Below are 25,981 nucleotides of genomic sequence, written 5' to 3'. Positions count from 1 at the left end.
TAAAACTTCTTTGGTGTAATTTACACAAATTAAAATTTTTTAAATTAAAATTTGTGTAAATTAACTTTACACAAATTTAAAACTCATTTAAAATAGTTAACGTAGGGGGAAGTTCTAAGATGGCCGAATAGGAACAGCTCCAGTCTACAGTTCCCACCATGAGTGACACAGAAGACAGGTGATTTCTGCATTTCCAGCTGAGGTACTGGGTTCTTCTCACTGGGGCTTGTCAGACAGTGGGTACAGGACAGTGGGTGTAGCCCATGGACTGTGAGCCAAAGAAGGGCAAGGCATTGCCTCACCCAGGAAGCACAAGGGGTCAGAGAATTCCCTTTCCTAGCCAAGGGAAGCCATGACAGATGGCACCTGGAAAATCAGATCACTCCCACCCTAATACTGCGCTTTTCCAATGGTCTTAGCAAACGGCACACGAGGAGATTATATCCCATGCCTGGATCGGCGGGTCCCATGCCCACGGAGCCTTGCTCACTGCTAGCACAGCAGTCTTGAGATCAAACTGCAAGGTGGCAGCGAGGCTGGGGGAGGGGCGCCTGCCATGGCTGAGGCTTAAGTAGGTAAACAAAGCAGCCAGGAAGCTCGAACTGGGTGGAGGCCGCTGCAGCTCAAGGAGGTCTGCCTGCCTCTGTAGACTCCACCTCTGGGGGCAGGGCATAGCTGAACAAAAGGCAGCAGAAACTTCTGCAGACTTAAACGTCCCTGTCTGACAGCCTTGAAGAGAGTAGTGGTTCTCCCAGCACGGAGTTTGAGATCCGAGAACGGACAGACTGCCTCCTCAAGTGGGTCCCTGACCCCTGAGTAGCCTAACTGGGAGGCACCTCCAAGTAGGGGCTGACTGACACCTCATACGGTCAGCCGGGTGCCCCTCTGAGATGAAGCTTCCAGAGGAAGGATCAGGCAGCAACATTTGTCATTCTGCAATATTTGTGGTTCTGCAGCCTCCGCTGGTGATACCCAGGCAATAGGGTCTGGAGTGGACCTCTAGCAAACTCCGATAGACCTGCAGCTGTGGGTCCTGACTGTAGGAAGGAAAACTAACAAACAGAAAGGACATCCACATGGAAACCGCATTTGTACGTCAACATCATCAAAGACCAAAGGTAGATAAAACCACTAAGATAGGGGGAAACCAGAGCAGAAAAGCTGAAAATTCTAAAAATCAGAGTGCCTCTTCTCCTCCAGAGGAATGCAGCTCCTTGCCAGCAACAGAACAAAGCTGCATGGAGAATGACTTTGACGAGTTGAGAGAAGAAGACTTCAGAAGATCGGTAACAACAAACGTCTCCAAGCTAAAGGAGGAAGTTTGAACCTATTGCAAAGAAACTAAAAACCTTGAAAAAATACTGGATGAATGGCTAACTAGAATCAACAGTGTAGAGAAGACCTTAGATGACCTGATGGAACTGAAAGCCATGGCACGAGAACTATGTGATGTGTGCACAAGCTTAAGTAGCCGATTCGATCAACTGGAAAAAAGGGTATCAGTGATTGAAGATGAAATGAATGAAACGGAGCAAGAAGAGAAGTTCAGAGAAAAAAGAGTAAAAAGAAATGAACAAAGCCTCCAAGAAATATGGGACTATGTAAAAAGATCAAATCTACATCTGATGATTGGTGTATCTGAAAGTGACAGTGAGAATGGAACCAAGTTAGAAAACACTCTTCAGGATATTGTCCAGGAGAACTTCCCCAATCTAGCAAGGCAGGCCAACATTCAAATTCAGGAAATACAAAGAACGTCACAAAGATACTCCTCCAGAAGAGCAACTCCAGGACACATAATTGTCAGATTCACCAAAGTTGAAATGAAGGAAAAAATGTTAAGGGCAACCAGAGAGAAAGGTCGGGTTACCCACAAAGGGAAGCCCATCAGACTAACAGCAGATCTCTCAGCAGAAACTACAAGCCAGAAGAGAGTGGGGGCCAATATTCAACATTCTTAAAGAAAAGAATTTTCAACCCAGAATTTCATATCCAGCCAAACTAAGCTTCATAAGTGAAGGAGAAATAAAATCCTTTACAGACAAGCAAATGCGGAGAGATTTTGTCACCACCAGGCCTGCCTTACAAAAGCTCCTGAAGGAAGCAGTAAACATGGAAAGGAAGAAATGGTACCAGCCACTGCAAAAACATGTCAAATTGTAAAGACCATCAAGGCTAGGAAGAAACTGCATCAACTAACGAGCAAAATAACCAGCGAACATCATAATGACAGGAACAAATTCACACATAACAATATTAACCTTACATGTAAATGGGCTAAATGCCTCAATTAAAAGACACAGACTAGCAAATTGGATAAAGAGTCAAGACCCATCAGAGTGCTGTATTCAGGAGACCCATTTCACGTGCAGAGACACACATAGCCTGATAATAAAGGGATGGAGGAAGATCTACCATGAAAATGGAAAACAAACAAACAAAAAAGCAGGGGTTGCAATCCTAGTCTCTGATAAAATAGACTTTAAACCAACAAAGATCAGAGGAGACGAAGTAGGCCATTACATAATGGTAAAGGGATCAATTCAACAAGAAGAGCTAACTATCCTAAATATATATGCACCCAATACAGGAGCACCCTGATTCATAAAGCAAGTCCTTAGAGACCTACAAAGAGACTTAGGCTCCCACACAATAATAATGGGAGACTTTAACACCCCACTGTCAACATTAGACAGATCAACGAGACAGAAAGTTAACAAGAATACTCAGGAATTGAACTCAGCTCTGCACCAAGCGGACCTAATAGACATCTACAGAACTCTCCACCCCAATCAACAGAATATACATTCTTTTCAGCACCACACCACACCTACTCCAAAACTGACCACATAGTTGGAAGTAAAGCACTCCTCGGCAACTGTAAAAGAACAGAAATTATAACAAACTGCCTCTCAGACCACAGTGCAATCAAACCAGAACTCAGGATTAAGAAACTCACTCAAAACCGCTCATCTACGTGGAAACTGAACAACCTGCTCCTGAATGACTACTGGGTAAATAATGAAATGAAGGCAGAAATAAAGATGTTCTTTGAAACCAATGAGAACAAACACACAGCATACCAGAATCTCTGGGACACATTTAAAGTAGTGTGGAGAGGGAAACTTATAGCACTAAATGCCCACAAGAGAAAGCAGGAAAGATGTAAAATTGACACCCTAACATCACAATTAAAAGGACTAGAGAAGCAAGAGCAAACACATTCAAAAGCCGAGGCGGGCGGATCACGAGGTCAGGAGATCAAGACCACGGTGAAACCCCGTCTCTACTAAAAATACAAAAACTTAGCCGGGCGTGGTGGCGGGCGCCTGTAGTCCCAGCTACTCGGAGAGGCTGAGGCAGGAGAATGGCGTGAACCTGGGAAGCGGAGCTTGCAGTGAGCCGAGATTGCGCCACTGCACTCCAGCCTGGGCGACAGAGCGAGACTCTGTCTCAAAAAAAAAAAAAAAAAAAAAAGCTAGCACAAGGCAAGAAATAACTAAGAACAGAGCAAAACTCAAGGAGATAAACAAAAAACCCTTCAAAAAATCAATGAATCCAGGAGTTGGTTTTCTGAAAAGATCAACAAAATTGATAGACTGCTAGCCAGACTAATAAAGAAGAAAAGACAGAAGAATGAAATAGACACAACAAAAATGACAAAGGGGATATCACCACTGATCCCACAGAGATACAAACTACCATCAGAGAATACTATAAACAAACAACTCTACACAAATAAACTAGAAAATCTAGAAGAAATGGATAAATTCCTGGACACAGACACCCTCCCAAGAATAAACCAGGAAGAAGTTGAATCCCTGAATAGACCAATAACGGGCTCTGAAATTCAGGAAATAATTAATAGCCTACCAACCAAAAAAAGTCCAGGACCAGATGGATTCACAGCCAAATTCTACCAGAGGTACAAAGAGGAGCTGGTACCATTCCTTCTGAAACTGTTCCAGTCAATAGAAAAAGAGGGAATCCTCCCTTTGGTATCAGGCCAGCATCATCCTGATACCAAAGCCTGGCAGAGACACAACCAAAAAAGAGAATTTTAGACCGATATCCGTGGTGAACATTGATGCAAAAATCCTCAATAAAATACTGGCAAACTGAATCCAGCAGCACATCAAAAAGCTCATCCACCATGATCTAGTGGGCTTCATCCCTGGGATGCAAGGCTGGTTCAATATACGCAAATCAATAAACATAATCCATCAGATAAAGAGAACCAAAGACAAAAACCACATGATTATCTCAACAGATGTAGAAAAGGACTGCAACAAAATTCAACAGTGCTTCATGCTAAAAACTCTGAGTAAACTAGGTATTCATGGGATGTATCCCAAAATAATAAGAGCTATCTATGACAAACACACAGCCAGTATTATACTGAATGGGCAAAAACTGGAAGCATTCCCTTTGAAAACTGGCACAAGACAGAAATGCCCTCTCTCACCACTCCTATTCAACATAGTGTTGGAAGTACTGGCCAGGGCAATCAGGCAAAAGAAAGAAATAAAGGGTATTCAATTAGTAAAAGAGGAAGTCAAGTTGTCCCTGTTTGCAGATGACATGATTGTATATTTAGAAAACCCCATCGTCTCAGCCGAATATGTCCTTAAGCTGATATGCAACATCAGCAAAGTCTAAGGATACAAAATCAATGTACAAAAATCACAAGCATTCCTATACACCAATAACAGAGAGCCAAATCATGAGTGAACTCCCATTCACAATTGCTTCAAAGTGAATAAAATACTTAGGAATCCAACTTACAAGGGATGGGAAGGACCACTTCAAGGAGAATTACAAACCACTGCTCAACAAAATAAAAGAGGACACAACCAAATGGAAGAACGTTCCATGCTCATGGATAGGAAGAATCAATATTGTGAAAATGGCCATACTGCCCAAGGTAATCTATAGATTCAATGCCATCCCCATCAAGCTACCAATTACTTTCCTCACAGAATTGGAAAAAACTACTTTAAAGTTCATATGGAACCAAAAAATAGCCCGCATTGCCAAGATAATCCTAAGCAAAAAGAACAAAGCTGGAGGCATCAAGCTACCTGACTTCAAACTACACTACAAGGCTACAGTAACCAAAACAGAGATATAGACCAATGGAACAGGACAGAGCCCTCAGAAATAACCCTGACTTCAAACAATACTACAAGGCTACAGTAACCAAAATAGCATGGTGCTGGTACCAAAACAGAGATATAGACCAATGGAACAGAACAGAGCCCTCAGAAATAATGCCGCATATCTACAACTATCTGATCTTTGACAAACCTGACAAAAACAAGAAACGGGGAAAGGATTCCCTATTTAATAAATGGTGCTGGGAAAACTGGCTAGCCATAGGTAGAAAACTGAAACTGGATCCCTTCCTTACACCTTATACAAAAATTAATTCAAGATGGATTAAAGACTTAAATGTCAGACCTAAAACCATAAAAAACCCTAGAAGAAAACCTAGGCAATACCATTGAGGACATAGGCATGGGCAACGACTTTACGTCTAAAACACTAAAAGCAACAGCAACAAAAGCCAAAGTTGAGAAATGGGATCTAATTAACGTAAAGAGCTTCTGCACAGCAAAAGAAACTACCATCAGAGTGAACAGGCAACCTACAGAATGGGAGAAAATTTTTGCAATCTACCCATCTAACAAAGGGCTAATATCCAGAATCTATAAAAAAGCAAATATACAAGAAAAAATCAAGCAACCCCATCAAAAAGTGGGCAAAGGATATGAACAGACACTTCTCAAAAGAAGCCATTTATGCAGCCAACAGACACATGAAAAAATGCTCATAATCACTGGCCATCGCAGAAATGCAAATCAAAACCACAATGAGATACCATCTCACACCAGTTAGAATGGCGATTGCTAAAATTCAGGAAACAACAGGTGCTGGAGAGGATGTGGAGAAATAGGAACACTTTTACACTGTTGATGGGACTGTAAACTAGTTCAACCATTGTAGAAGACAGTGTGGACATTCCTCAAGGATCTAGAACTAGAAATACCATTTGACACAGCCATCCCATCACTGGGCATATACACAAAGGATTATAAATCATGCTGCTATAAAGACACATGCACACATATGTTTATTACAACACTATGCACAATAGCAAAGAGTTGGAACCAAGCCAACTGTCCATCAGTGATAGACTGGATTAAGAAAATGTGGCACATATACACCATTGAAAAATTTGCAGCCATAAAAAAGGATGAGTTCGGGCAGTGGAGCCAAGATGGCCGAATAGGAACAGCTCCGGTCTGCAGCTCCCAGCCTGAGCGACACAGAAGACTGGTGATTTCTGCATCTCCGTTTAAGGTACTGGGTTCATCTCACTAGGGAGTGCCAAACACTGGGAGCAGGACAACCGGTGCAGTGCACTGTGCGCAAGCCGAAGCAGGGCGAGGCATTGCCTCACTTGGGAAGCACAAGGGGTCAGGGAGTTCCCTTTCCTAGTCAAAGAAAGGGGTAACAGACGGCACCTGGAAAATCGGGTCAGTCCCACCCTAATACTGCGCTTTTCCAACGGGCCTGGAAAACGGCACACCAGAAGACGGTGTCCCGCACCTGGCTCGGAGGGTCCTATGCCCACAGAGTCTCGCTGATTGCTAGCACAGCAGTCTGAGATCAAACTGCAAGGTGGCAGCGAGGCTAGGGGAGGGGCACCCGCCATTGCCCAGGCTTGCTTAGCTAAACAAAGCAGTCAGGAAGCTCGAACTCAGTGAGCCCACCGCAGCTCAAGGAGGCCTGCCTGCCTCTGTAGGCTCCACCTCTGGGGGCAGGGCACAGACAAACAAAAAGTCAGCAGGAACCTCTGCAGACTTAAATGTCCCTGTCTGACTGACAGCTTTGAAGAGAGTAGTGGTTGTCCCAGCACACAGCTGGATATCTGAGAACGGATAGACTGCCTCCTAAAGTGGGTCCCTGACCCCCGAGCAGCCTAACTGGGAGGCACGCCCCAGTAGGGACAGACTGACACCTCACTCAGCCGGGTACTCCTCTGAGACAAAACTTCCAGAGGAACTATCAGACAGCTGAATTTGTGGTCTCACGAAAATCCACTGTTCTGCAGCCACCGCTGCTGACACCCAGTCAAACAGGGTCTGGAGTGGACCTCTAGCAAACTCCAACAGACCTGCAGCCAAGGGTCCTGTCTGGTAGAAGGAAAACTAACAAACAGAAAGGACATCCACACCAAAAACCCATCTGTACATCACCATCATCAAAGACCAAAGGTAGATAAAACCACAAAGATGGGGAAAAAACAGAGCAGAAAAACTGGAAACTCTAAAAAGCAGAGAACCTCTCCTCCTCCAAAGGACTGCAGTTCCTTACCAGCAACGGAACAAAGCTGGATGGAGAATGACTTTGACGAGTTGAGAGAAGAAGGCTTCAGACGATCAAACTACTCTGAGCTACGGGAGGAAATTCAAAACAATAGCAAAGAAGTTAAAAACTTTGAAAAAAAATTAGACGAATGGATAACTAGAATAACCAATGGAGAGAAGGGCTTAAAGGAGCTGATGGAGCTGAAAGCTAAGTATCGAGAACTACACGAAGATTGCAGAAGCTTTGGTAGCCGATGCAATCAAATGGAAGAAAGGGCATCAGGGATGGAAGATGAAATGAATGAAATGAAGCGAGAAGGGAAGTTTAGAGAAAAAAGAATAAAAAGGAACGAACAAAGCCTCCAAGAAATTTGTGACTATGTGAAAAGACCAAACCTACATCTGATTGGTGTAGCTGAAAATGACGGGGAGAATGGAACCAAGTTGGAAAACACTCTGCAAGATATTATCCAGGAGAACTTCCCCAGTCTAGCAAGGCAGGCCAACATTCAGATTCAGGAAATACAGAGAACGCCACAAAGATACTCCTCGAGAAGAGCAACTCCAAGACACATAATTGTCAGATTCACCAAAGTTGAAATGAAGGAAAAAATGTTAAGGGCAGCCAGAGAGAAAGGTCGGGTTACCCACAAAGGGAAGCCCATCAGACTAACAGCTGATCTCTCGGCAGAAACTCTACAAGCCAGAAGAGAGTGGGGGCCAATATTCAACATTCTTAAAGAAAAGAATTTTCAACCCAGAATTTCATATCCAGCCAAACTAAGCTTTATAAGTGAAGGAGAAATAAAATCCTTTACAGACAAGCAAATGCTGAGTGATTTTGTCACAACCAGGCCTGCCCTAAAAGAGCTCCTGAAGGAAGCACTAAACATGGAAAGGAACAACTGGTACCAGCCCCTGCAAAAACATGCCAAATTGTAAAGACCATTGAGGCTAGGAAGAAACTGCATCAACTAACGAGCAAAATAACCAACTAACATCATAATGACAGGATCAGATTCACACATAACAATATTAACTTTAAATGTAAATGGGCTAAATGCTCCAGTTAAAAGACACAGACTGGCAAACTGGATAAGGAGTCAAGACCCATCAGTGTGCTGTATTCAGGAAACCCATCTCACGTGCAGAGACACACATAGGCTCAAAATAAAGGGATGGAGGAAGATCTATCAAGCAAATGGAAAACAAAAAAAGGCAGGGGTTGCAATCCTAGTCTCTGATAAAATAGACTTTAAACCAACAAAGATCAAAAGAGACAAAGAAGGCCATTACAGAATGGTAAAGGGATCAATTCAACAAGAAGAGCTAACTATCCTAAATATATATGCACCCAACACAGGAGCACCCAGATTCATAAAGCAAGTCCTGAGTGACCTACAAAGGGACTTAAACTCCCACACAATAATAATGGGAGATCTTAACGCCCCACTGTCAACATTAGACAGATCAACGAGACAGAAAGTTAACAAGGATATCCAGGAATTGAACTCAGCTCTGCACAAAGTGGACCTAATAGACATCTACAGAACTCTCCACCCCAAATCAACAGAATATACATTTTTTTCAGCACCACACCACACCTATTCCAAAGTTGACCACATAGTTGGAAGTAAAGCTCTCCTCAGCAAATGTAAAAGAACAGAAATTATAACAAACTGTCTCTCAGACCACAGTGCAATCAAACTAGAACTCAGGATTGAGAAACTCACTCAAAACCACTCAACTACATGGAAACTGAACAACCTGCTCCTGAGTGACTATTGGGTATATAACGAAATGAAGGCAGAAATAAAGATGTTCTTTGAAACCAACGAGAACAAAGACACAACATACCAGAATCTCTGGGACACATTCAAAGCAGTGTGTAGAGGGAAATTTATAGCAATAAATGCCCACAAGAGAAAGCAGGAAAGATCCAAAATTGACACCCTAACATCACAATTAAAAGAACTAGAAAAGCAAGAGCAAACACATTCAAAAGCTAGCAGAAGGCTAGAAATAACTAAAATCAGAGCAGAACTGAAGGAAATAGAGACACAAAGAACCCTTCAAAAAATCAATGAATCCAGGAGCTGGTTTTTTGAAAAGATCAACAAAATTGATAGACCACTAGCAAGACGAATAAAGAGGAAAAGAGAGAAGAATCAAATAGATGCAATAAAAAATGATAAAGGGCATATCACCACCGATCCCACAGAAATACAATCTATCATCAGAGAATACTACAAACACCTCTATGCAAATAAACTAGAAAATCTAGAAGAAATGAATAAATTCCTCGACAAATACACCCTCCCAAGACTAAACCAGGAAGAACTTGAATTTCTGAATAGACCAATAACAGGCTCTGAAATTGTGGCAATAATCAATAGCTTACCAACCAAAAAGAGTCCAGGACCTGATGGATTCACAGCCGAATTCTACCAGAGGTACAAGGAGGAACTGGTACCATTCCTTCTGAAACTATTCCAATCGATAGAAAAAGAGGGAATCCTCCCTAACACATTTTAGGAGGCCAGCATCATCCTGATACCAAAGCCTGGCAGAGACATAACCAAAAAAGAGAATTTCAGACCAATATCCTTGATGAACATTGATGCAAAAATCCTCAATAAAATACTGGCAAACTGAATCCAGCAGCACATCAAAAAGCTTATACACCATGATCAAGTGGGCTTCATCCCTGGGATGCAAGGCTGGCTCAACATACACAAATCAATAAATGTAATCCGGCATATAAACAGAACCAAAGATAAAAACCACATGATTATCTCAATAGATGCAGAAAAGGCCTTTGACAAAATTCAACAACGCTTCATGCTCAAAACTCTCAATAAATTAGGTATTGATGGGACGTATCTTAAAATAATAAGAGCTATCTATGACAAGCTCACAGCCAATATCATACTGAATGGGCAAAAACTGGAAGTATTCCCTTTGAAAACGGGCACAAGACAGGGATGCCCTCTCTCACCACTCCTATTCAACATAGTGCTGGAAGTTCTGGCCAGGGCAATCAGGCAGGAGAAGGAAATAAAGGGTATTCAATTAGGAAAAGAGGAAGTCAAATTGTCCCTGTTTGCAGATGACATGATTGTATATCTAGAAAACCCCACTGTCTCAGCCCAAAATCTCCTTAAGCTGATTAGCAACTTCAGCAAAGTCTCAGGATACAAAATCAATGTACAAAAATCACAAGCATTCTTGTACACCAATAACAGACAAACAGAGAGCCAAATCATGAGTGAACTCCCATTCACAATTGCTTCAAAGAGAATAAAATACCTAGGAATCCAACTTACAAGGGATGTGAAGGACCTCTTCAAGGAGAACTAGAAACCACTGCTCAATGAAATAAAAGAGGATACAAACAAATGGAAGAACATTCCATGCTCATGGGTTGGAAGAATCAATATCGTGAAAATGGCCATACTGCCCAAGGTAATTTATAGATTCAATGCCATCCCCATCAAGCTACCAATGACTTTCTTCACAGAATTGGAAAAAACTACTTTAAAGTTCATATGGAACCAAGAAAGAGCCTGCATCGCCAAGTCAATCCTAAGCGAAAAGAACAAAGCTGGAGGCATCACGCTACCTGACTTCAAACTATACTACAAGGCTACAGTAACCAAAACAGCATGGTACTGGTACCACAACAGAGACATAGATGAATGGAACAGAACAGAGCCCTCAGAAATAATGCTGCATATCTACAACTATCTCATCTTTGACAGACCTGACAAAAACAAGCAATGGGGAAAGGATTCCCTATTTAATAAATGGTGCTGGGAAAACTGGCTAGCCATAGGTAGAAAGCTGAAACTGTATCCCTTCCTTACACCTTATACAAAAATTAATTCAAGATGGATTAAAGACTTACATGTTAGACCTAAAACCATTAAAATCCTACAAGAAAACCTAGGCAATACCATTCAGGACATAGGCGTGGGCAAGGACTTCATGTCTAAAACACCAAAAGCAATGGCAACAAAAGCCAAAATTGACAAATGGGATCTAATTAAACTAAAGAGCGTCTGCACAGCAAAAGAAACTACCATCAGAGTGAACAGACAACCTACAGAATGGGAGAAAATTTTTGCAACCTACTCATCTGACAAAGGGCTAATATCCAGAATCTACAATGAACTCAAATTTACAAGAAAAAAACAAACAACCCCATCAAAAAGTGGCCGAAGGATATGAAGAGACACTTCTGAAAAGAAGACATTTATGCAGCCAAAACACATATGACAAAATGCTCATCATCACTGGCCATCAGAGAAATGCAAATGAAAACTATAGTGAGATACCTTCTCATACCAGTTAGAATGGCCATCATTAAAAAGTCAGGAAACAACAGGTGCTGGAGAGGATGTGGAGAAATAGGAACACTTTTACACTGTTGGTGGGACTGTAAACTAGTTCAACCATTGTGGAAGTCAGTGTGGCGACTCCTTAAGGATCTAGAACTAGAAATACCATTTGAGCCAGCCATCCCATTACTGGGTATATACCCAAAGGACTATAAATCATGCTGCTATAAAGACACATGCACACGTATGTTTGTTGCGGCACTATTCACAATAGCAAAGAGTTGGAACCAACCCAAATGTCCAACAATGATAGACTGGATTAAGAAAATGTGGCACATATACACCATGGAATACTATGCAGCCATAAAAAATGATGAGTTCATGTCCTTTGTAGGGACATGGATGAAACTGGAAATCATCATTCTCAGTAAACTATCGCGAGGATGAAAAACCAAACACCGCGTGTTCTCACTCATAGGTGGGAACTGAACAATGAGAACTCATGGACACAGGAAGGGGAACATCACACTCTGGGGACTGTTGCGGGGTGGGGGGAGGAGGGAGGGACAGTATTAGGAGATATACCTAATGCTAAATGACGAGTTAATGGGTGCAGCAAAACAACATGGCACATGGATACGTATGTAACAAACCTGCACATTGTGCACATGTACCCTAAAACCTAAAGTATAATAAAAAAAAGAAAAAAAAGGATGAGTTCATGTCCATTGTAGGGACATGGATGAAGCTGGAAACTATCTTTCTGAGCAAACTATCACAAGGATAGAAAACCAAACACCGCATGTTCTCACTCATAGGTGGGAATTGAAGAATGAGAACACTTGGACACAGGGTGGGGAACACCACACACCAGGGCCTGTTGTGGTGTTGGGGGAGGGGGGAGGGATAGCATTAGGAGATATACCTAATGTAAATGACGAGTTAATGGGTGCAGCACACCAACATGGCACATGTATACATATGTAACAAACCTGCACATTGTGTACAGGTACCCTAGAACTTAAAGTATAATAAAAAAAACGAAATAAAATAGTTAATGTAGAACATGGCCAAACTTCATTTTTTTTCCTAAAAATTTATTAGCATAGGAAATTTTTTAATGAAGTAAATGGAACAAAAGGTATTATACTGAAAACTCACGTTTTCTTCTAAGGACTACTATAATGAAAATGCAGTCTAAAGACACTGAATTGGGTTCACCTGAAAGAAATATTTTAAATGGCATTACTTCCAATAATTATTCTGGCAATTGGTAGGATTCTTGAACCTATCAATCAAATACTTTAAACAAAATTTAAAAAAATCCCTCAGTGACATGTTTTTTCTTTGAAGCATAGGTACAGTCTGTAAAACAAGAACCAAAACAATCTGTTAGAACAGGGTTCACCAAACTAAGTTCAGACAAAATCCAGGTTGATGCCTGTTATTCTTTAACCTGTGAGCTAAGAATGGCTTTTACTTTTTAATGGTTGGAAAAACATCAAAAAATTTTCTGTGATCTGTCAACATTATATAGAATTTATATTTATGTCCAAAAATTCAGTTTTGTTGAACTCAGCCTTGATTATTCATTTATATATCATCTATGGCTGCTTTTGGACTACAAGGGCAGAGTCAAGTAGTTGTGACAGAAACTGTGTGGCCCACAAAACGCAAAATACTTACTATCTGGCTTTTTACAGAAAAAAAAATTGCCTACCTCTGCTTTAAAATATTTCATTAATCTGGAAAAGCTGCATGTATTAGTATCATGAGTTTTAAATCCTTGACCTTAATATTATTTAGGTTCTTAAAGTGTGATCAAAGAAATAATTGGTTTGATCCTCAATTAGGAAAATTTTTCATTTTCATTCATGATTTAGGTACATTCTTGAGACCAACAAATAAAGTATTTGAAATAGCTTTCTTTCTCCTGAACTAAAACCTTACCTCTCAGCTGTCATCTTAGAGTAAAAGGGAAGACTAACATATCATTTTGTGCTGAGCCACATAATTAATGGACCAGTGCACACACTGATGGGTTTAGATGAAAAGCGACTGAAATTTGAACTATATAGCTTTCTCTTTCTTGTTACTTCAAAACTAGTTTGGGCTTTAAACATCAACTTACAGGTGTTTATCTTTTCTTAGTTGTCAGATAAATGGGGTTCCTGAGACATCATTTTGCAGCTTGGTCCACCTCAAAAAAGAAAAACCCAAGAATCCCACAACTGAACTCCTTGATAAAGATTAGACTACTTAAGGTTGTCCCTTAAGGTTACCTCTGTGGAGATATCCTTCAGAAATGAAAAATCTGAAGTATCATTATTGAGTACTAATTTACTGAGAAGTTATACAGAATGCTCTTTACCTTAAAGTTTGAGTACTAATGAGAATTCAATTTGATAATTTATGGTAAATGGATTAAAACCTTCAATATTTATCTAAAAGCTATACATTTGAATTACTACCCTTATTGAAATTTGGACCACAAAAATTATTTTGTTTTAAGTAAAGTTTTTGGTCAGTGAAGGAGGGGATTATGGGGCATTTTTATTGAATATATTATACTTTCCTGTACTGTATGAATTTTACAAATGAATATATATTACTTTCATTAGAAATAGGATAGTGTTATCTTATATTCAGGAAGGGATATTAGCACTATTAATAAAAGTCAAACTGTAATATTTGTTTTCATGCCTTATTTCAGTTCAGAACTGTACAGTTGTTAAGAAAAGTATGATGGGAACGTATATTTGTTTCTGTTTAATATCTTAAAGTTAAATTGGATGTTTCTCATAAAATACAGCATGCTTTAAAATACAAATTGTTCATTTATTTATTTATTTTATTTATTTTTTTTCTGAGACGGAGCCTTGCTCTGTTACCCAGGCTGGAGTGCAGTGGCTCTATCTCGGCTCATTGCAACCTCCGCCTCCCGGGTTCAAGCGATTCTCCTGCGTCAGCTTCCTGAGTAGCTGGGACTAAAGGCGTGCGCCACTACGCCCAGCTAATTTTTGTATTTTTTTAGTAGAGACGGGGTTTCACCATGTTGGTTGGCCAGGACGGTCTTGATCTCTTGACCTCATGATCCGCCCACTTCGGCCTCCCAAAGTGCCGGGATTACAGGCTTGAGCCACTGCAGCTAGCCAAAATACAGATTGTTCTATAGTTCTTTTTAGATACTAAAAACCTCCAATGAAGTTTTTGTTATTAATTGCAATTTTAATTCAGTGTATAGGGTTAATAGTATGTTTTAAAATATGGCTGAAAACCTGACACAAAACAATAGAATGCTTTTCTTTGTTCTCAATCTGAACTATGTGCTGAACTATAATGAAGGCTGAGTTAGCTAATTGTGATGTTTCAATATACAATTTACATGTATGCATAGTGTCATAAATCTTTGCATTGCTCTTTACTATTAGGGTTTGTTATTTAGTATTTTCCAGATGGATGCTTTTACGAGCCAAAACATAGGAACATTTTCTGAATTCACCTCTGGGCATTAAGACAAAAGAAGTAGAGGTATTATAACCTGACTTGTTTGAAACATCACTATGCTACTCTGAATGACAGTTTACAATTTACAAGCAGGGTGTGGCTAAAAAAGTCACTGAGGCAGACATAAGCATAGGTTTTCCCTGATACATACTTCTGGCCTGTCAGTCATGCCTCTCAAATGCTTTGTTGCACAGGCATGCCAATAAGTACAACCACATTTTATCAGTTTTGTGCCCAAAGGCTTTTAAAAGGCCATGCAACTATATCAGTGTTTGAAAACCCCAGATTAAAGTTGAAGTCCTCAAGCAGATACTTTTCTTCCATTTAAAAGAGTAGTCTTGTATTTTCTTAAAGTGAGTGATGTAAGAATGATAAAAACTTAATATTTTAACAAAATTATTTAAAAACTTTGGTTATTTATCTTGCTTCCAACATTTTCTATAATTTTTACACATCTAAAAAATTCTAACATGAATGAATTAAAATATGTATCATTTTCAGTGAATGTATGCATGTTAACATATAGTAAAAACAGGCCGGACATGGTGGCTCATGCCTGTAATCCCAGCACTTTGGGAGGCTGAGGCGGGCAGGTCACGAGGTCAGGAGTTCGAGACCAGCCTGGCCAACCAATATGGTGAAACCCCATCTCTACTGAAAATACAAAAATTAGCTGGGGGTGGTGGCAGCACCTATAGTCCCAGCCACTCAGGAGGCTGAGGCAGAAGAATTGCTTGAACCCAGGAGGCAGAGGTTGCAGTAAGCCAAGATCGTGCCACTGCAATCCAGCCTGGGTGACAGAGTGAGGCTCTGTCTCCCAAAAAAAGAAAAGAAAAAAGATATAGTAAAAACAAAACAAACAACAAAAGCCTTTGGCTACACTGACTGCACCTCCTTCTTCTGCTACCTGAAATATGTCATCCTTAAGTTTTAACTTAAAGGCATAGATTTGGGTAGCTGAAGCCAGAGTTTAAGACAATAAAAGTTGCACGTGTATTTTAGCGCTTTCTGGTTTTAGAAAACTGATTTCCATTATCATCCATTTCAGAGCTGGCCATGGAGTTTTTGAGAATTTGTTAGCTTCTGGGATTGGAGAATGGGGTGAGAACTTAATGAGAGAAGTAGGGATCAGCAGAAAAAGAGAAGGGGGGTAAATCTGACTGAATATAAACAACTCCAGGCTGAATATTAGGTGGTTGGTTACATCTGTGACCCTGAATGGCTCTAGGAAATGTTTAGCTAAAATTGATAGTATGGATATGTTCTGGAGGAAAATGGTGTCTCCAACTTGGATTATGTCTTCTGATAACTACTCTTTATTGCTTGGCATATTAGAAGGTTTACTCTGAGTCGTTTTAGTTTTTTTTTTTTGTCTGACGTTCTTTCTAGCTGTTGATTGGCAAGGGTTTGTGAAATTACCCAGTAGTGCAGACAAAATGCAGGTATGGAAGTTAAAGTTACTATGCAGTGATGTATGAATGTAGTACATTATTATATGCATGTTTTTCTTTTTTTTAATTTAATTTAAAGTTCCAGGATACACGTGCAGGATGTGCGGGTTTGTTACATAGGTAAACACGTGCCATGGTGGTTTGCCTATCAACCCATCACCTAGGTACTAAGCCCTGCATGCATTAGCTATATTTATCCTGATGCTCTCCCTCCCCCTGCCCACCAAAAGGCCCCAGTGTGTGTTGTTCCCTTCCCTATGTCCATGTGTTCTCATTGTGCAACTCCCACTTATAAGTGACAACATGTAGTATTTGGTTTTCTGTTCCTGCATTAGTTTGCTAAGGATAATGGCTTTCAGCTCCATCCATGTCCCACAAAGGACACAATCCTATTCATTTTATGGCTGTATAGTATTCCATGGTGTGTATGTACCACATTTCCTTTATCCAGTCTATCATTGATGGGCATTTGGGTTGATTCCATGTCTTTGCTATTGTGAATAGTATATGCCTATTTTTCAACAATGAGATAAGAGAACCAGGAGTGTTGTCTATATCATATGTAGCTGTAGAACTATTTTTCCAGGATTCATGTAGTATTAGTTTTCTCTTCCCTTCATTTGAATGGTGAATAGAAGAATATGAATTCTTCCAGCTAAAGCAGCTGTTTTGTAATGCTTTCCACAATTGCATATATAAACTGTGGGATAAGGGAATAGGCTGTGGGGAAGTTAATAGTGGTAGAAAACTTTGATGAATGATATACTGATATAACAGAGGAGCCAATAGGCACAATGAAGGTAATAGAGCCCTTTTGATAAGCACATCTACCACTATCAGGATTAAATGTCATCCTTGAGAGGACATGTTTGTTATAACATCCATAGCAACAGTTTCCTAAAGGTATTTAGAAGACAGTTCAGATGTAGCAACTTCTTGGACGTTCTGGGTCTTTGCTGGAGGTACAAAGTAATCACAAAAGTAAAGCTTTGCTGGAGCTTTTTAAAAGACACGTAGAACCAGGTGTATTGGTAGATAACTTCCCCTCCATTTCCTGGCCTGCATTCCCTATCTTCAGGGGCTTGACTCTAAAAGGTTCTCGATTAGGTCAGGCATTGCTATATGTAGGTGTCCACTTGTTGTTTCCTCCTAATTATCTCAGTTAATTAAAATTGTGTAGAGAATTTATGACCAGAACTCAAGCAAAACCTTGTATTTTTTTGAGAAGGTTCATTAGGTAGGGCAATGACATTAGAAAAATGGGTGATGAAATAACCTGCAAATCTAGGAATATTTAAATACCTTTGATGAGGGGTGTGGGCTGTCCCATTCTGGGTTGGATCCTTTCCCATAGTTGGAGAGAACATTACTTATAAGAGTCACCACCAGGCTCTCAAAAATACAATTTCAGGGATTGGTCCAGTGGTAGTACTCTTGCAGGCAATTCACCTTTGCCTGGACAGAGACTCATATGCAGTTGAGGCTAAAGAGAGAAAGCAAAGTTTCACATATATATATATATATATATATATATATATATATATATGATGTTTACTCCTAATATTACGGACCAACCTTTGTAATGTGCCTATAGCATTTTATGGACTTAAGAACATCACCAGTTACTTTTAGTAACAGACACTTTTAATAGTGTCTGGAAGGCTTCCTCACTTACAGTTCTACTGTTTAAGTTTAGCTTCTTTAAAACTTCTACCATCAGACTTGTGGGGATTTAGCACAACAGGATTCCCTCAACTCCCAGCTTGTAAAAAACAAGACACTGGCATGGCCATAGATGAGGAATGTGGGAGCAAGGGCCTCTAGCTTAGATATTAAATACACTGTTTATCATGTCAAGCACCTAGTCTTTCACCTGCAGTTCTGGTGACAATGTAACTCCTTTGTCTCCTCATCTGAGAAGTCCTATAGGAAGCAGTATATTTGGTCAGAATTTTAGGAGTGGATAGAGCAGATGGCACATCTAGGTAGGTAGTTTGCAGACTATGCTTAAGGCAGTGCGTGGAGGTGAAACATAATAATTTAAGTCAGCACTACACATAGCTGTATCAGCTGCATTTGTAGCTGTAACATTTACTGTGATTTTATGTACAGGTATAAGCAACTAAATAATTTATGTCTTTTAGTATAGAATTGTTACATGAATCTGTTTTTTAACTTATAAATTATTTTCCATTTATTTCTTCTCTATAAAGTTATGACATTTCATTGTCATTAATAATATGTGTATATATACATGTGTTCATTATGAGTTTGATTTGAGTAAAGTAAAATTGATCTTCTTTGAAATATGTTTTAAAAGGGGGAAAAGGTCTAAGAGGGTTAAGAACACCTGATTGATATAAAACGTAAGAAAAAATGGGAAAGTGATCCTAACAAATCAATTATCTATAACCAGATAAGATAAAATGGGTATAATCTTTTAGTCCTTAATTAAACAAAATATGACTGTATCAGTACTAAATATGTCTATACGTAGGATGTCTTAAATTTTAAATGAGAAAGCTAGCAATTCCTATTTGACGGAAACAACTCACCTGCTATCGAATATGCTTATGAATTCCATTCATACCTGAATGTTGGGTGAGTTTTGATTAAATTGGACAATGCATTTGCAAGTATTCAGATAATTTCTGATACACAGATGGCAATCAGCAAAGACCTAGATTCTTCATTAACCTAATGACATTATCACAGAACGTTTTACCACCCTCACATGTGAGAATCCCGAGAAAGCATATTGTTTGGTTGTGAAAATCTGATTGGCACTCACAAACTAGCCATTATAAAGGCAATATTCCTACAGTTACATAAAGGCTCCCCTGGAAAAGAGAAACTAAATAGTAATAATCCAGTCTGTGCTTTTCTGTGGAGCTTACAAGAGACCTTATTCCAGGGCAGTAAGTGGACAAGGACTGAGTGAATTCTGCGAAACATAAGACTCACTACAATTGTGGCATATGGTGGCAGGGCTATAGCATGGCCAGGTAAATAACCTAGCAGGAATATGTTTCAGGAGATTGGCCCTCTGCTTCTAAACTGTTTAATCCATAAGGAATTGCTTTGTGTGTATGCTATTAGGCGAGGTTTTAAAAACTTACATTTTAATCACATAGATATCCAAATAACCTAGCACCATCTATTTAAAAGATTATCCTTTCTCTTCTGCACTACAGTGTCACCTTTGTCATAAATCATATGGCCATACTATATACGGGGTGTGTTTCTGGCTTATTTGCTTCTGTTGGTCTGTTTGTCTATTCTTGCGTCAATATCACTATTCAATTACCGTAGACTTGTAAAAGTTCTTGATTTCTAGCACTGTAAGTCTTCCAGCTTTGTTATTCTTCAGAATTGCCTTAGCTATTCTTGGTCCTTTGCATTTCCATTTTCATCTTATAATCAGTTGTCAGTTTACACCAAAAATACTGTTACAGGCCTAAAGAGACACCTTACCAAAGAAGATATACATATGGCAAATAAGCATAGGAAAAGATATGCCACATCACATGTCATTAAGGAAATGCAATTTTCAATAATTAAAATAACAAGCAGATATGACTACACACCTATCAGGATGGCCAAAATCTAGCACACTCATGACATAAAATGCTGGTGGAACAACAAGGATTCTTATTCATCGATGGCAGGAATGCAAAATGGTACAGTCACTTTGGAGGAAAGTTTGGTGCTTTCTTATAAAACTAAACATATTCATACTGTATGACCCAATACTTGTACTCCTTGATATTTACCCAAGGGAACTGAAAACTTATGTCCACACAAAATCCTGCACACAGATATTTATCATAGCTTTATTCATAACTGCCAGAACCCAGAAGTAACCAAGTTGTTCTTCAGTCGATGACTAGATAAACTGTGGTACATTTAGATAATGGAGTATTATTCAACACTAAAAGTAAATGAGAGATCAAGCGATGAAAAAAACATGAAGAAACCTTATTAAATGCATATCACCAAGTGAAAGAAGCCAATCTGAAAAGGCTGTTTGATTCCAACTATGTGACATTCTAGAAAAGACAAAACTATAGAAACAATAAAAGCATCAGTGGTTACCAGGGACTAGGGAGGAGAGAGGGATGAACAGGCAGAGCACAGAGGATTCTAAGGACAGTGAAACTAGTCTATATGATATTACATGGTGGATATATGTCATTGTACATTTATTTGTCTAAATCTATAGAATATGCAACACAAAGAAAAAAACACTAATGTAAATTATTATTCTGGAGGATAATGATGTATAAATATAGGCTCACCAATTGTAACAGATGTACCATTCTAGAAGGGGATGTTGTTATAGGGGAAGACTGTTATATGTGTGGGAGCTGGGGGTATGTGGGAAATCTCTGTACCTTCAGCTTAATTTTGCTGTGAACCTACAATGACTAAAAAAAACCTATTAAAATAATTTTTATAAAGATACTCAGGAATGAAAAAATACTATTCAGACTTTGGACTTGTTCTGCAGTACATACATTTAACAAAAGATTTGTATAAGGAATATATGAAGAACTCTTGGAAAGCATAAGAATAGGGATGATAACTCTATAGAACAATAGGCAGAAGGCAAAAGTCTTGAAAGGGCACTTCACAAAATATATATCCAAATTCCCAATAAACATATAAAAAGAAACTTTGTGAATCATCAGAAAAATACAAATTAAGTAAAATGGTAGTGGTGGTTGGGGGTTGATGATACCTAGTGTTGGCAAGGATGGGGATGTAAGAGAATTCTCACGTATTGGCAGTGAGAACATAAATTGCTATAGTTACTCAGGAAAAATCCTAAGAGGTATCTACTAAAGCCGAAAAAACACATGCCCTAAGACCCAACAATTCAAGTCTCAGATATTATACCCAAAAGAAGTGGGTATATACATTCACAAAGGACATGTAGAATAATACTTATAATAGCCTCAAACTGGAGACAACCCAAATGTTTCTTAATGATGAAATGAATAAACAAATTGTGGTATACAGTGGGATAATATACATAACAATATGGGTGCATTTCACAAACATAATAGTAATAAAATTATGTTTTCCTCATCTACCTCCGCCAACACACAGAAAGACGCAAATAGTCATCTCTGTATATTATTACTACAGTATATATATTTACGAATGCACTTATTTCTGGATAACGATGTGTAATTCGCTTCCTAAACCAGGTGAAACTGATTTATAGTATTAGAAGGCAGAAACTTTAATCCTTTGCAGTATAAGAAGATGGGACAAAGGAGCCTTTTGGAGTGCTGGTAAAATTTAGTATCACGGTCTGGATGCCAATTATATGTGTGTGTTCACTTAGTCAAAATTCTTTGAGTTGAACACTTACAATATGTATATTCACTATGAAAGAAACAAAATTTGGCTCTTCCAAAGCAAATCTTGTTATCAACTCATCTACCCATACTCTATGTTGAAATCCCATGCTTTGGAACAGGAGTTTGTGATGACAGCTAAATATATTGCAGAGGCTTTAGAAAAATAAAGGTAGACGAGGAAAACATAATTTTATTACTAGAATGGTTTGGTCAACAATGGAATCTGTAAACTCTGACTAAATAGCTGTGTCTGCTGGAAGGGACTCTAACCCAGAGAAACTCAGGGATTCCTCCCTTACTTCAATTGCCATATATTTTCCTTTTTTTGAGTAAAAGACTTTCCTAAGCATTTGAACTAAATTCTTTGATAGGAAAAAAAAGACTGTATATTCTATACAACTTTAAAATACTACTTATTTAAATCATTTTAAAGTATTGTTTTCAAGATTTCTTGAAATTCCTGACCTGAGTCATCTTTGTGATGTGTCACACCCTGTCACATTAAGTTACCTTACATCAAATAAACAGAAGAAAGGTTATAAAAACCTAGCATGCATACCACCTGACATGAAAATATTTGCCAGCTATTCTTTCTGCTTAAGTGAATGCATCCCAAATATCTAGATTATTAGCTTGGAAAAATTATACACTTTAAAAATAATGAAAGAGTAATCTCTCTACATTACTATAGTACATACATTTATGAGTATACTTAATTCTAGATAAGGGTAGAGTTTTACTAGAAATATTATGTTTCTCTTTCACATTTTTTCTTTTCATATGAATGTACATGTACAAACTTGTTTTACTTCTTTCTTGGAAGCAGTCTTATGCACAACATGGTAACTATCTAGTGTAAGTGGAATTTAGCCAGAAAATAAAGAACAAAGAACTAATTGAAAGTTAACAGAAAATTTGGCCAGAAAGTGTTTATGGAACTTAACACACCACTTGTTATGAAAAAGCATTATTATGAACATCTAAGTAACCTAGAATAGCTCCAAACACCTTTATTTTTGATTAACAAGGCAAAATAAAGTGAGGCTCTCAGAAGGATATTCAGGTAATGAAGAAAAAAAATTTTCCTAAGGAAAAGGAATCACTCTATGCACATAATTAACAGTCCCCCATTAATGTAAATTATTTAGCTATGATAAGCAATGTTTTATCCTCTATCTCATATTTTATTATAAATATAGCTTTAAAATACCCACTGAATGAACAACTTCCTTTAGTTCCAGAGGAATTGTAGAAGTTTCCGTTTCATAAATGAAGGACTTGCTTAGATCAAGGTCTAAGGTAAAAACCTCCAGTTCCACATTAGTATTAAAACCTGTCAGTATGATACATTGCAAAGGTGTTATAGAGATTGTATGATACAAGGCTCAAAGCTACTTTCCTGCACTGTGCTATGTAAGTGGTGTAAGCACTTGCTTGTAGCATTGTTAATACAATATGGTAAACAAAGAAGACCTTTCTTGCTATCTATCTTTTCTAGGCCAAAATTTAAAAAGAACCACACAACTAATCTGCAACATGCAACATTATGGTGGTAAAAAATATGGGAAACAGCAGTGGACTTAAAAAGCAGAATAGCAAAGTGATTTAGAGTATGAGACTTGTAGTCAAATAGGCATGGTTTCAAAATCTAGCACTGACAGTCTGAGTCTCTGTGTCCTCATTTGTAAATGGGAAAACGAATATTTAACTCTGTAGTTGTAAATATGAAATATGATAGTAATTACAGAGCTTAGCATTATGGCTTGCAAATAGCATGTGCTAATAGTAGTTATTTTTAATGAAGATTGGTTCCTACATTCCCTAACCTTGATAATATGCCATTTTTATTTATTTCAAGTTCAAAAGGTACATTTATTTTACACTATATTTACAAAGGAACAGAGTATAAATGTAACAGGGAACAAAGGAAACAAAAATGACAGGCATACATATTTACATACCAAGTATAGCAAAATTTGTTAAGAAGAGTCTTTAAATATTACTACTTGTAGCATTTAATAGTCAAAATCAGTTGCTAAGAATAATTTATCATCTCAGGAAGAAGTTTTAGAAGGCTCAATATATATGACTCAAACTATGACTTTCTTAATGAAAAAAGTTTACTTTTATCTTCTGAAAATCTCCAAGTTGCTGGAGGTCATGTACACCAGATCACTGCCAATTTTTAAAAGATTAAAAGGCTCTTAAATTAGCAAGTCACAATTGCTTAGGAAAACTATTTGCAGTGTATATTCAACTTTCAGTAATATTAACACATGAAAAAAAATCCTTACACCTAACTACAATCAGTAATATGTTGCTGGATCTTCTAAAACAGAGACAAGGTATTCTTTTATTTTTGTTTTATTTATTTATTTTTTTATTATGCTTTAAGTTCTAGGGTACCTGTGCACAATGTGCAGGTTTGTTACATATGTATACATGTGCCATGTTGGTGTGCTGCACCCGTTAACTCGTCATTTACATTAGGTATATCTCCTAATGCTATCCGTCCTCCCTCCCCCCACCCCACAACAGGCCCTGGTGTGTGATGTTCCCCACCCTGTGTCCAAGTATTCTCATTGTTCAATTCCCACTTATGAGTGAGAACATGTGGTGTTTGGTTTTCCGTCCTTGTGATAGTTTACTCAGAATGATGGTTTCCAGCTTCATCCATGTCCCGACAATTGACATGAACTCATCCTTTTTATAGCTGCATAGTATTCCATGGTATATATGTGCCACATTTTCTTATTCCAGTCTATCATTGATGGACATTTGGGTTGGTTCCAAGTCTTTGCTATTGTGAATACTGCTGCTATAAACATACGTGTGCATGTGTCTTTATAGCAGCATGATTTATAATCCTTTGGGTACATGCCCAGTAATGGGATGGCTGGGTCAAGTGGTATTTCTAGTTCTAGATCCTTGAGGAATCGCCACACTGTCTTCCACAATGGTTGAACTAGTTTACAGTCCCACCAACAGTGTAAAAGTGGTGTAAAAGTGTTCCTATTTCTCCACATCCTCTCCAGCACCTGTTGTTTCCTGACTTTTTAGTGATTGCCATTCTAACTGGTGTGAGATGGTATCTCATTGTGGTTTTGATTTGCATTTCTCTGATGGCCAGTGATGATGAACATTTCTTCATGTGTCTGCTGGCTGCATAAATGCCTTCTTTTGAGAAGTGTCTGTTCATATCCTTTGCCCACTTTTTGATGGGGTTGTTTGATTTTTTCTTGTGAATTTGTTTAAGTTCTTTGTAGATTCTGGATATTAGCCCTTTGTCAGATGGGTAGATTGCAAAAATTTTCTCCCATTCTGTAGGTTGCCTGTTCACTCTGATGGTAGTTTCTTTTGCTGTGCAGAAGCTCTTTAATTAGATCCCATTTCTCAACTTTGGCTTTTGTTGCCGTTACTTTTGGTGTTTTAATCCTCAACAAAATACTGGCAAACCAAATCCAGCAGCACATCAAAAAGCTTATCCACCATGATCAAGTGGGCTTCGTCCCTGGGATGCAAGGCTGGTTCAATATACGCAAATCAATAAACGTAATCCATCATATGAACAGAACCAAAGACAAAAACCACGTTATTATCTCAATAGATGCAGAAAAGGCCTTTGACAAAATTCAACAGTGTTTCATGCTGAAAACTCTCAATAAACTAGGTATTCACGGGATATATCTCAAAATAATAAGAGCTATTTATGACAAACCCACAGCCAGTATCATACCGAATGGGCAAAAACTAGAAGCATTCTCTTTGAAAATGGGCACAAGACAGGGATGCCCTCTCTCACCACTCCTATTCAACATAGTGTTGGAAGTTCTGGCTAGGGCAATCAGGCATGAGAAAGAAATCAAGGCTATTCAATTAGGAAAAAAGGAAGTCAAATTGTCCCTGTTTGCAGATGACATGATTGTATATTTAGAAAACCC

At 38.6% G+C, this 25,981-nt stretch overlaps 1 protein-coding gene across 4 annotated transcripts in view; it reads right to left on the bottom strand.

Moving 5' to 3' along the window:
* The window catches only part of WDPCP (WD repeat containing planar cell polarity effector), a 515,554-nt gene that overhangs the window by 112,588 nt on the left and 376,985 nt on the right, over positions 1–25,981 (bottom strand). The window lies entirely within an intron of this gene.

The sequence above is a fragment of the Symphalangus syndactylus genome, chromosome 14 (assembly GCF_028878055.3).
Source record: "Symphalangus syndactylus isolate Jambi chromosome 14, NHGRI_mSymSyn1-v2.1_pri, whole genome shotgun sequence".
NCBI lineage: Eukaryota > Metazoa > Chordata > Mammalia > Primates > Hylobatidae > Symphalangus > Symphalangus syndactylus.
This window is presented reverse-complemented; position numbering and strand designations above follow the sequence as displayed.